The sequence below is a fragment of the Phaenicophaeus curvirostris genome, chromosome 28 (assembly GCF_032191515.1).
Source record: "Phaenicophaeus curvirostris isolate KB17595 chromosome 28, BPBGC_Pcur_1.0, whole genome shotgun sequence".
NCBI classification, from domain to species: Eukaryota; Metazoa; Chordata; class Aves; order Cuculiformes; family Cuculidae; genus Phaenicophaeus; species Phaenicophaeus curvirostris.
The window spans coordinates 3,194,984-3,204,362 of NC_091419.1; positions in this window are offsets into that span (position 1 = coordinate 3,194,984).

Genomic DNA, 9,379 nt, shown 5'->3' on the forward strand with positions numbered 1-9,379 from the left:
TCATACACAGGCTAAGCGTCTGGATTTATTATCAAGACAATTACACCAAGGAGAATTCCCGGAAAATTACTCTTTGAAGTCTTTCTCTGCCACCCCCTCCTAGTTTGGATAAATACAGCAGCAATTACTGCTGCGGGGGAGAGGAGGACGTGGGGAAAGGGGTGACAGTGCCTCACGCCCCAGCCAGGGTGGCATCTGCTGTGGGGGTGGCTTTGAGCCCTGGATAGCGGTGGGGTTTGGGATTTGGGGTTTGGGATTTGGGGTTGGGGTGTTGGTTTGGGGGCAGCGGATGCAGGATTCCCTTGGAGAGGTCTGCGTGATTGATATCGGCTGTGGCCGCTCGGCACGCTCTGTGTGTCTGTGTCTGAGTGCGTAACAGCCCTGGGTGGGAATGGGCTGCTTCGGATTGTTCCAGTGACAAGGGCACCGTGACACAAGCAATCCAAGTGGACGAGAGACAGGCCTGGGCACCCTAGCCTCCTGGCCACCCCCACTGAGCCCAGGGTGGATTGCGTGGTCTGGGTTGGGGTCTGCAGATCCCTGTCTTGTCCCCTATTCCTGCCTCCGTTCCTGTTTTACCCTTTCCCTTCCTTGTCCCCTTCCCTGCTTCATTTATTATTTTCCCTCACCCCCATTCCTGCCTCATCCCCATCTCCGTCTCATCCTCATCCCTGTCCCTGCCAGTCTCCACACCTGCTTCCTTGCAATTTTTGCCTCATTTCCTATCTTTACTTACCCCCTTCCCTGCCTTGTCCCCATCCCTGCCTGTCTCATCCCTGTCCCTGCCTTGTCTGTTTCTGCCTCATTTCCCTTCAACCCCATCCCTGCCTCGTCCCAATCTGCATCCTCACCTCTCTCCACTCCTGCCTCGTTCCCATGCTGCCTCATCCCTGTTTCTGCCTCATTTCCCATTTTCACTTGTCCTTGTCCCTGTCTCATTTCACATTTTCCCTCACCCTGCCTCATCCTTGTCCTTGCCTAATCGTTGCTCCTGCCTCTTCCTCATCCCTGTCTTGTCCCCATCGCAGTCCCCAACTCGTCCCTGTTTCTGCCTCATTTCCCACATTACCTCACCCCCATTTCTGCTTCGTCCTTGTCCCTACTTCATCCCCATCCCTGCTTTATCCTCGTCCCTGTCTCTACTTCATCCCCATCCCTGCCTCATTTCCTATATTACCTCAGCCCCTTTTCTACTTCATCCTTGTCCCTACATCATCCCCATCCCTGCCTTATCCTCATCCCTGTCCCTGCTTCATCCTCATTCCTGCTTCTTCCTCATCCTCATCTTTGTCTCTACTTCATCCCCATTCCTGCCTCATTTCCTGCATTACCTCAACCCCATTTCTACTTCGTCCTTCTCCTTACTTCATCCTCATCCCTGCCTTGTCCCAATCTCTGCTTCATCCTTGTCCCTACTTCATCCCTGTCCCTACTTCATCCCCATCCCTGCCTTATCCTTGTCCTTGTCCCTGCCTCATCCCCATTCCTGCTTCTTCCTGATCCCCGTCCCTGCATCGTCCTTGTCTCTACTTCATCCCCATCCCTGCTTTATCATCGCTCCTGTCCCTGCTTCTTCCTCATCCTCATCCCTGCCTCATCCCAATCTCTGCTTCATCTTTGTCCCTACCTCATCCCCACCCCTGCTTCATCCCTATCCTCATCCTCATCCCCATCCAAGCCCATTCCCACCCCTGCCTGCCTCTACCCTCCCTGGGTTTTACCTCGGGGGGGGGGGGCGGGGCGCCGCCTCCCCGCACCTCGGGGTTACCTGTTGCGGTGTCTGAGCCGCGGGGATGGGGGGGGGGGGGCAGCAGTCCCCCCTTACCCCGCACCCCCTCCCGGGGCCGCTCAGAGCGCAGGGTGAGTGGGAGGAGGGGGGAAAGGGGAGCCCGGCAGTACCTTCCCTCTGCCCTTTGGGGAGAAAACTCTCCAAAATCGAGATCCTTTGGAAAAAGCAGAGATGGTTTCCTACCCGGGAGAAGGAGCCCTGCGGCACCAGGGAAATACCTGCGGGAAATACAGAGAAAGAGAATTAATATATATATTATATATATATCGGATATATAAAACAAACTCGCTCTTTTTCTGTATATATTCTCACATATATGATGTATAAAATAACTCATGTGCTTTCGGTGCTCGCTGCGATACAGAAACGAGCTGCAGCACCGAAATTTCCTCGAAATTTCCCAAAGCTCCTGCTCCTCTCCCCCAGCCCCCCCTCAACCAGGCTGAGCTCCCACCCCCCTCAAGCCCCCCAGGAGCCCTTGGGGTACGCGGGGAGTCGGGGTTGATGGTCTTGGAAATGCACAGGGATTTAAAAAATGGGAGAGAGATGAAGGGCGAGGGGAATTTAGGAAGATTTTTCGTGTCCCCGCCAGGCAGAGCACCCACAAACTCGTTGCATGGGTCCTATCGGGGTTTATAAACACACCCGCACCCCAGTTTGGGCTCGGGGGTGGCCGGGCCCGAGCAGGGAAAGGGGGAAAAGGGACAGGAAGGAAGGGAAAAAAAATAGGGAAATGCAAAAATAAGATTCCACCTCGGAGCCGGGTGAAATCTCAGCGATTTTTCATCCGTTTTGCCCCGAAAGCCTCTGCGGGGCTGCGCCCGCCCTGCTTCTACTAGGGTGTAAAGTTCAGGGCTGCCCCGGTGGGAAGTTTAGAAAACAAATTGTGGAGGAAAAAGGCTCCTGGAAGCTGCCGGGGGGGTTCCCGGAGCTGGGGGCGGTGGGGTGGTCCGGCTGGACCCCGAGATGCTGGGGGATGCGGAGCCCCCGGGCTGGACCCCGAGATGCGGGGGGATGCGGGGCCGCTTCGTTCGGGGGAAAACCTGCGGGGTTGACATCGAAAAGAGCATCTAATCATCCTCAAATTGCTCCCCGGGGATAAAATCAGATGGAATTCCACCCCCAGCCCCTCTCGCCGCCGCCGCGGCCCCGGCGCCCCCCGACACCGAGTTTCGGGGCGGCTCGAAGTTTCGGGATCAACGAGAAAAGTCTCCCGGAAGGCTTTGGAAACTCTGGTTCTCCCTCTACCCCCGTTTCAACCCCTCCTCGACTGATTTCCCCTCGTTGCTGCCCGGTTTCCCCACTCCCAGCCCCATCCAAGGATCCTGGGGGAAAGAAGGATGCGAGAGACGGGCTGGGATTGGGGGGGCGGGGGGGATGGTTAACAAATCCCGACGGGTTTCCCAGTTTCTCCCTGTCCCTAAACACCTTTGGGACCGATTCTGCAGAGAGGTGGGATTCGTTTCACCCGGGGGAAATGAAAAAAAAATCTAAAAAAAAAATAAAAATAAAAATAAAAATATATATATTATTATATCCCTCAAAAAGGAAAGGAAAAGAAGCTGGGAGCGGCGGGGAAAGGGCCTGATCTTGCGCCTAAAATTGTGTTAAAATAAAAATCAAGCTGCCGAGGGTGCAGAGCGGCGAGGGGAATTTTAGCAGAGGAAAAGGTGAGTGGGGAAAGGGTCGAAGTTTGTTTTTTTTTCCTGCTCAAAGCGCCACGACGCCCTGGGAGCCGCGGGGAAATCGAGGAAAGGCAACTGGGACCCGAAAACTCAGGAGAAGCATCAAAGGGAGGAGGGGGGGATGCGGGGCTGCCCCCACCCCGCCCCCCTGGGAGCGCTGAACCCCAAATCCCGCTTGAATAACCCCAAATCCCGCTTGAATAACCCCAAATCCAAGTGGAACTTCTCCAGGGTGGCTTTTTTTTTTTTTCCTCCCCTTGCCTTGTTTTGGTTTGGAAGTGAAAGCGTTTGAACCGGTATCAAAGTCTCTTTTTTTTTTAAAAAAAAAAAAGCTATTGATTGCAAAAGTCTTATTTAAACCAACACATTTTAGTTTCTCACATTTTAAAACATCATCTGGGGCCCATTGTATGGAAAATCGATTAGCAGAAATTGCCACGCTCTTTGCCTCCCGCTTGATTGTTGTAAAAATCGAGACATCCCAGGGCTGGGCTGGGGAAGATTTGGAACCGAAATGAAAGGGGTTGCGAGGAATCTAGAGGCACCAAATAATTCACCTGCCAGGCGATGGTGCTGGGATTTGGAAGCCTTTAAAGAACTTTAAGGAACTTGAGGTGCTGGAGGGGCGGGAGCCACGTCGCCACCTCCTTCTCCTTCCCTGCCCGCTAAAATAAAATGGTTTTTATCCCCTTTCTTGTACCTGGTGGTCGGTTGCAAGAAATACCAGCCTGCAGGTGCTCTTCTCACTCCTCTAGGTGCGTTTCTGGCCGTGGCGTTTGGGTTTCGAGCTGTTCCCAAGTGGGAGGAAGGGGGAGCAAATAAATAAAAATTAAAATTAAACCGATTCGAGTGGCCCCGGGAGGCCGGGAGCGGGCAGCAGGGGGAATTCTGCCTCCAACACAACCTTCCCTGGGCACAACTTCCCTCCTGAGTTTTTTTTTGGGGGGGGGACGGAGGGGTTTCTGCGTCCTCGCTCGTCCCGTCTAAATGGAGCCGTCGGTGCCTCTGGGGGGGAAAAGGGGGTGCGGGGAGGGTCTGGGGGTGCGGGGAGGGTTGGAGGGGGTGCAGGGGGGGGCTGCCCTGTGCCCGCACTCCCCACCCCCCCCTCACTTACCGCTCTGCGCCCCCAGGGTGCCTGCTCGGAGCTGCCGAGGAGCAGAGGGATGGCAAGGAAATAGGGAGCTCAAGGAGCGGAGGAAAAAAAAAAAAAAAGGGAAGGGAAGGGAAGGAAGGGGAATCAATAGCATCCAGCTGGCGAATGGAGCCCGGGCCTCTCCCCAGCCCATCACCGGCGCCTCTGGGCGCCCCGAGCGGCTTCCCCGAGGCCGGGGCTGCGGAGGAGCCGCAAACCGCACCGTGTTCCCCCCCCACAACCCGGGACCCCCCCGCTCTGCCCCCCAACTCCCCCAGCCCCGCATCTCTCGGTGCTTCTCTCCTAATCATATTGCATCGATCGGGGAAGGGCCGGGGGGCGGGGAGGGGGCTACCGCATTACTCAATTATGTCGCACTAATTACTAAAAAGTCTCTTTTTTTTTTTTTTTTGCTGTTTGCTCGGCGCAGGGCAGAGTCCAGCGCCTGCCCCGGGGGCCCCCGGAGCTGCAAACCTGGGGGTGCTGGTGCGGGGGGCGAGGAAGGAGGAGGAGGGGGGGCGGTGGTCCCAGCCCCGGGGAGGCTGTGCGGGACGGTGGGAGCGCTGGGCAGCTGCGGGGATGGATCTATCGATGGGCGGTCGATGAGCCGATCGATGCTCTATCGCCATTATTACACTCAATGAAACCTTTCCAGACGCGGCTGCTCCAGCCCTGGGTGGTTCCCAACCTCCTCCTCGTTGCCCACCCCTCAACCAACCCCAGCATCCTTCAGCTCAGCCAGAGGCCAGGAGCCCCTGCCCATCATTTCCCAGATCCTGGTACCCCCTTTCCCAGATCCTGGTACCCTCCTCTCCATCCTTTCCTATATGCTGGTACCCTCGTGCCCATCCTTTCCCAGATCCTTGTACCCTCCTCTCCCTCCTTTCCCAGATCCTGGTACCCCCCCGCCCATCCTTTCCTAGATCCTGGTACCCCCTTTCCCAGATCCTGGTGCCCCCTTTCCCAGATCCTGGTACCCTCCTCTCCATCCTTTCCCAGATCCTGGTACCCCCTTGCCCATCCTTGCCCTGATCCAGCCATCCCCTCCCAGCTCCAGGTGCCCCTTCCCAACCTTTCCCAGCTCCTGGTACCCCCTTTCCCAGATCCTGGTACCCTCCTCTCCATCCTTTCTCAGATCCTGGCACCCCCGTGCCCATCCTTTCCCAGCTCCTGGTACCCCCCTTGCCCACCCTTGCCCTGATCCAGCCATCCCCTCCCAGCTCCAGGTGCCTCTTCCCAACCTTTTCCAGCTCCTGGTACCCCCTTTCCCAGATCCTGGTACCCTCGTCTCCATCCTTTCCCATATCCTGGTACCCCCTCGCCCATCCTTGCCTAGATCCAGCGCCCCCCCCCCCCCACTGCCCCCCATCCCTGCCCCGCTCCAGGTGCCCCTGTCCATCCTTTCCCAGCTCCTGGGAGCTCCTTGCCCACCCTTTCCCAACTCCCGGTTTTCCCTGCCCATCCCTGTCCGACTGCGACCCTCCCACCACCCTTGAGCGTTGTTGCCCCCGTCTCCGCGCCCCCCCCCCTCCCCCATCCTTGCCCGTCCGAGCCTCCTGTTCACCCCTGCCCGGCATGGAGACCCCCTCCCCATCCCTGCCTGGCTCTGAGACCCCCCTGCCCGTCTCCAAGACCCCTCCCCATCCCTGCCTGGCTCTGAGACCCCCCTGCACATCTCCAAGCCCCCTCCCCATCCCTGCCTGGCTCTGAGACCCCCTGCCCGGCTCCGAGACCCCCTGCCCATTTCCAAACCCCCTCCCCATCTCCAAGCCCCCTCACCATCTCCAAGCCCCCTGCCAATCCCTCCGCATCTCCGAGACCCCTGCCCATCCCTGTCCATCTCCGACCTCCCCCACTCCCACCCCCTCCCGGCTTCGTGTCCCATTCCCTGCCTGGCAGTCCCCCCCCTCCACCCCTACCCGGATCCCGGGGACCCCCCCTCTCGCCCGGGACGCGGCTCCCTCCCGGTTTGGGGGTCCCGCTCCCGACAGGGATGCACCGGGAGTGAGAGATGGGAGATGGGGCCGGATTCCTCCCATATCCCAGCCAGGACCTTACTCCGGGCTGGAGGGCGGTGTAAGGGGACAGGGGCAGAAAAGCAGCTGAGGGAGGGACCCCCACTCCCCCAGGGATCATCCTCTGCATCCACATCCCAGGAATTTGAGGGGCTTTATTGAATTGAGCACTTCAGCCACTTCCCAGAGACAGGATGGGATGGGATGGGATGGGATGGGATGGGATGGGACGGGAAGGGAAGGGAAGGGATGGGACGGGACGGGACGGGACGGGACGGGACGGGACGGGATGGGATGGGATGGGATGGGATGGGATGGGATAGTTAAGGTGGGATAGGATAGTTGGGATGGGATAATTAGAATGGGATGAACAGGAATGGGGTTGGATGGAATAGATAGGATGAACGGGAAGAATGGGATGGAATATTTTGGGTGTGATCGATGACATGTCATGGAATAGGTGGGATGAATGGGATGGAATGGTTGGAGTGGGTAATGTAGTATAGATGGGATAGAACAGATGGGATGGATAGGATGACTGGGATGGAACGGTTGGGATGGGGTAGATGGGATGGAACAGATGGGACAGAAGGGGATGGAATGGCTGGGATGAGATGTATAGGATATGTGGGATGGAACAGATGGGATGGACAGGGTGAAAGGGATGGAATGGTTGGGATGAGAGAGATGAGATGGGATGGGATGGGATGGGATGGGATGGGATGTATAGGATATACAAGATGGGATGGAACAGATGGGATGGAATGGGATGTATAGAATATGTGGGATGGGATCGAACAGATGGGGTGGAGTAGGACGGAATGGGATGTAGAGGATAGATGGGATGGCATGGGATGGGATGTATAGGATATATGGGTTGAGATGGAGCATGTGGGACAGATGGAATGGAATGGCTGGGATGGGATAGGTGGGACAGAACAGATGAGATGGAACAAGTAGTACGAATAGGATGGAGTAGTTGGAATGGGATAGATAGGATGGATAGGATGGAGCAGATGGGATGGGGTGAATGGGATGGAATGTCTGGGATGAGACACCGAGTGCCAGCCGATCCGGTGGCCTCAGCCGGGCTCTTGTCTTCTCTTCGGCCCTTCCCTCCCCTCCCTTTCCCTTTTTCCCTTTCCTTTTCTCCTTTGCCATTCCATTTTGCTTTTCCCTTTCCAGTTTCCATTTCCAGTTTCTCCTTCCCTCTCCATTTTCCCTTTCCATTTTTCCTTTCCCATTTCCTCTTTCCATTTTCCCCTTCCATTTTCCCTTTCCCCTTCCCTGTTTCTCTTTCCCCTTCCCTGTTTCTCTTTCCCCTTCCCCTTTTCCATTTTCCCTTTCCCTTTCCCATTCCACTTTGCTTTCCCCTTTCCCTCTCCTTTTTCCCTTCCATTCTCCCTTTCCATTTTTCCTTTCCCATTTCCTCTTCCCATTTGCCCCTTCCATTTCCTCTTCCCCTTTTCCATTTTCATTTCCCCTTCCATTTTCCCTTCCCCTTCCCTGTTTCCCTTTCCCTTTTCCTCTTTCCTCTTTCCATTTCCCCTTCCATTTTCCCTTTCCCCTTCCATTTTCCCTTTCCCCTGCCCTGTTTCCCTTTCCCCTTCCCTGTTTCCCTTTCCCATTTCCCCTTCCCCTTTCCCTTTTCCATTTTCCCTTTCCCTTTTCCCTTTCCCTTTTCCCTTTTCCCTTTCCCTTTCCCTTTCCCTTTCCCTTTCCCTTTCCCTTTCCCTTTCCCTTTCCCTCCCTTTCCCTTTCCCTTTCCCTTTCCCTTTCCCCTTTCCCCTTTCCATTTCCCCTTCCCTGTTTCCCATTTCCCTTTCCCCTCTCCCTTTCCCCTTTTCCATTTTCCCTTTTCCAAGTGCGGTTGAAGGGGGCTGGGGACAGAGAGGCCCTGGGGGTGGGACCCAGGGGAGGGGACAGGAGCATCCAGGGGTGGGGTCAGCCAGCTGTGTGCACGGGGGGCGGGGCAGACAGATGTGCGAGGGAGGGGGGGCACCTCTGCCAGATGTGCTGGGGTGCTACTGGGGGGGCTACGGCTCCTTTGCAGGGGGAGCATCCCTGGAGAGGAGGGGTTATGGCTCCATTGCGGGGGGGGGGGGAGCACTTGGGGGGAGGGGGTCATCCAGGTGTGGGGGGGGGGGGTTACCTGGGCTGGACGGGGGGGTCTCTGGCTGCTTTGCAGGGGGAGACACCTTGTACGGGGGGGGGTTACTTTGGGGTGGGGGGGTCATCCAGGTGCGGGGGGGTCATCCAGGTGCAGGGGTGGTCACCTGGGCTAGGTGGGGAGGGCTGTGGCTGCTTTGCAGGGGGCACACCTTGTGCGGGGGGCGTCATCCAGGTGCAGAGTGGGGGTCACCTGGGCTGGGGGGGCTGTGGCTGCTTTGCAGGGGGGGACACTTTGTGCGGGGGGGGTCATCCAGGTGCAGGGGGGGCTCATCTGGTCTGGGGGGTCATCCAGGTGCAGGGGGGTGGTCACCTGGGCTTGGAGGGGGGCTATAACTGCTTTTCCGGGGTGGATACCTTGTGCAGGGGGGGGTCACTTTGGGGGGGAGGGTGTCATCCAGGTGCAGAGATGGGGTCACCTGGGCTGGGGGGGCTATGGCTGCTTTGCAGGGGGGGACACCTTGTGCGGGGGGGATCATCCAGGTGCAGGCGGGGGCTCATCTGGTCTGGGGAGGGGTCATCCAGGTGCAGGGGGGTGGTCACCTGGGTTTGGGGGGGGCTATGGCTGCTTTGCAGGGGGGACACCTGG